We start from the raw sequence: 3,538 nt of genomic DNA on the forward strand, positions 1-3,538 counted from the left end.
AATCAACACATTTCTTTAATTCCTTTAAAACCAACTTGTTCGAGCTGTCTACGATGCCATGAGGTTCCAATTTCCTCTGATTAATTGGGAGGCTCAGAAATGTGTGAGTATATTTTAGAAACTGTACTGTGGGTGATTGTAGCAAGTCCACTTATTTAATGTTTAATGATGATCTATTTTCTACTCTCAAGATAGATTGGGGGAAGGGGCCCTTTGATGAGAACATATGTTCTCATCTCTAGTTCTTTATGGCGTGTGTTGCTGACCTACTTGCCCCAACTCCCTACCCTGTTCCCCCCACCGTCAGCCAAATAAGAACAATAAAGCTACAACATGGGAGAAGTATTGTTCTTCAGACATGTAGCAAAAGGAAGCACCGCTAAAATTATCCAGGCAACTTGGATCCCAGGCTCCCTTTGGAAAGGAAAGCTTTTGGGATATGTGCCATGATAATTTATTACAGGTGGCAAAAAGACTTGTTATATAACACACTGCTGACATTTCTGCATCCTTGTTTTGCAGTAATGCTAAAGGCCAGCACATTCCAGTCAACCTAGCCTGGGCTTGGGTGTTTCTCCGTCTCCTTAGCTACCCATTTTCTGTTTGGCCTCTAAATCCCAATCTGATCACTCTATTTTGTATCTCATCATTTCATTGTCAGATACAACCTTGTTTCAAAGTCTGGGACTGTCATATGAACCTTTTCCAATTTCCCCATGATAGTTCATTGACTCATCTACTCAATAAATAAATATGTATTTGTAATTTAGGGGTAAGGTGTTGTGTGTTCAAGAATGAATAAGACAGACGGATCCCCTCCTTTCCTTTGGAGTATCTTGTTAACCTAGGAAATAATCTTCGAACAAAAATTGTGAATGTGACTAGTGTCATGCTGATATGTAGGGAGCTTTGGGAACAAATTAGAAGAGACCTAACCTAGACTGCATATGAGTCAAGAAAGGCATCCCAAACAATGTGCCATTTAACTGGAGACCTGAAGGGAAAGAATGTGCAAGGAAATGATTTCAGGTACTGAGGAATAACATGTGTGAAAGTTCTGGGGTAGAAAGGGGTATGGTGTGTTCTACCAAAGAGAAGATCAGTGTGGCTATGGCATAATCAAAGGTCATATGAATTTGGCATTTTATGTACCTGGCAATGTTCAAAGCAGTTTAATTTATTTAACCTTCATAACAAGTCTACGATGAGAAAACTGAGAACTCAGAGAAGTTAAGTAACTTGCCCAAGGTCACAGAGCTAGGAAATTCCACATCTGGGCTGTGAGCCAAGACAATCTGGTTCCAACCCTGTCCTCCGAATGCAGCACTAAACTGCAGAGAGAGTACAGGGAGAGCAGATGAGGACCACATCACAGAAATCAGGGAAAGAAAAGGAAAATCATTTAAATAAAACATCTTGGATAGCACTGAAAGGGAAATACAGCATCCAGGTCTTTTAGATACTGACTTCTATTTTTTTCTTCAAATGGAAAATTAGAGAAACCCACCAAGAGACTAGCTTTAGGTTAGGCACTGTGAGAAAAAAAAAGAAGCAGTCAAATTCATCCTCAAAGGGTTAAGGACGGAAGAGGTTAGTGTGTGGTAAAGAGCTGAAGGATTCATGGAGCAGGCTGCACTTGAGGTGGCCTTCTAGAGATAATTAGGATCCACTGTCTATTTCTTTTGCATTCTTTCTTTTTTCAGCGTATACTTGTTATGTACCCTCTATATGCCTGGTTCTCTGCTAGGAGTTGATGGCAAAGCAGTGAATTGGACAAATAAAATAGAAGCCAGCATCCACAAGGGCACAGTAGTGGGTAAGTCTGTGATCATGGGCAATATTGAAGAAGATAGTCTGGTTGGCACCCAAGGGCCATGTTGAGAATGAATGGGGTTAAGCTTTGGGAATGGGTGATGAGGGTAGGGGGATAAAGCATTTGATTGCTCAAATTTCTAACTATCAGAATCAAGAATGGGAATTTCTGGCCTGATACAGTGGCTCATATCAGTAATCCCAGCACTTTGGGAGGCTGAGATGGGAGGATTGCTTGAACCTAGGAGTTTGGGATCAGCCTGGGCAATACAGCAAGACCCTATCTTTAAAAAATAAAGAATGGGGATTTTTTTTCTTAAATAGGCAATGGAAAACCATTGCTAATTTTTGAGTTGGAAAAAAAATAAGAGAATTTCTGGCATGATTTGCCTGGCATCTGTGCACAGGCTACGCTAAACATTAGTATTAGTCCTGTGGCAAGCCAGTTAGAAGGAGGCTCAAGGAACAGAAAAGTAGGGTGAAATACTATTTACTCTTTTTTTCACTTGTCCTGAATATGCGTTATAATGAAACTGCTATGGATTACTAGGTTCTCTCATTCTTGAAGAGCAAGATCAAACTAGCTTCTCTTGGTTTCTGACCAGTTTTATTAACCAAAAACTGCCTTCAACTTGGCACCTCTTCAGCCAGAAACAAACATATTATTCACTCTGGACTACCATGAAAAGGGTAAGAGAAATGAATGTAATTTAAGAAGACCGTCCTTAATTAAAGGAGCCACTTGGTAAATTCCAATGGCTGCCTTGTTTTGGCTGAACCTTCTTTTCCTGTAAACTTTTCTCTTCGTTTTTCATTTAATACACTTTCCCACATTGTCCTGTTGGAATGTTCACCACATTTAGGTTTTACCTGGTAAATTTTGATTTAATCTTCGGCGGATGCTGCTTCAGGTTGACTGTAATTCGGGGACTGGCATGTACATTGTATCTTGGCGCCAGAGCATGTGGGGCAGTGGATGGCTCTGGAGCACTGAATGCACCCCGTTGTGTGGCTCCAAGTTCTCAGGATGCCTGGGCTGTGCCCTGGCATTTCAGTGAAGCCAGAAGGGCAAATGGAATGGATTTCTTTTTCTTTTCCTGGCATTTGCAATTTAGGACCTACTTTCTCTGAGTAGCCCCCTGAGTGGGTTTTTCTCTACTCCACATGTATATTTTCACTGTTAACCTCACATTATGCACTTTGCTGATTGATAATATTTAATGTGTGGGTAGAGGTGCTGTGGCGATGAGTGCTTCCTACAGTCAAACAAATCAAAGCAAGAATGATTGTGCCGTTTTAGTGAACAAGCTGCTTTGCCCATTCTACCTCTTGTAGAGCTAAGAAGATGCAAGCATGCATGTGTACACACACACACACACACACACGCACAGTGTTTGTCCTCAAGGATTTTTTTTAATAGCATACCAGAGCGCTAGAATTGGCAGGGATTTTATAAATGATAAAGTTTATTCCCATTATTTATAGACAAGGAAATTGAGACCTAGACAGGAGAGAGGCATGAATGCCAAATGCCACAAAGTGAGCAGGGAGTGCAGAGATCAGAATACAGATTCATATTCACACTGTGGCCTAGGGTTCTCTGTACACCTCACCACCTAAAATTAATGCACTTTTAGAAAGAAGGAACTATGGACTTGTGAGATTGAAAACTTGTAGTGTTGTATTTTAAAAGCAATGAATTTAGAAGAGTTTCACATATATATGT

The 3,538-nt window shown here is 40.6% G+C and overlaps 1 long non-coding RNA gene across 1 annotated transcript in view; it reads left to right on the plus strand.

The window, feature by feature from the left end:
• Window positions 1-1,307: 1,307 nt before the first annotated feature.
• Window positions 1,308-3,538, plus strand: part of LOC108300672 — an 8,913-nt gene continuing 6,682 nt past the window's right edge. Inside the window, exons 1-2 of the long non-coding RNA XR_001823531.2 lie at window positions 1,308-1,590; window positions 1,704-1,816. This is a non-coding gene — a long non-coding RNA (uncharacterized LOC108300672). The remainder of the gene's footprint in view (window positions 1,591-1,703; window positions 1,817-3,538) is intronic.

Source organism: Cebus imitator, unplaced genomic scaffold (assembly GCF_001604975.1).
Source record: "Cebus imitator isolate Cc_AM_T3 unplaced genomic scaffold, Cebus_imitator-1.0 Scaffold28, whole genome shotgun sequence".
In the NCBI taxonomy this organism is placed as follows: domain Eukaryota; kingdom Metazoa; phylum Chordata; class Mammalia; order Primates; family Cebidae; genus Cebus; species Cebus imitator.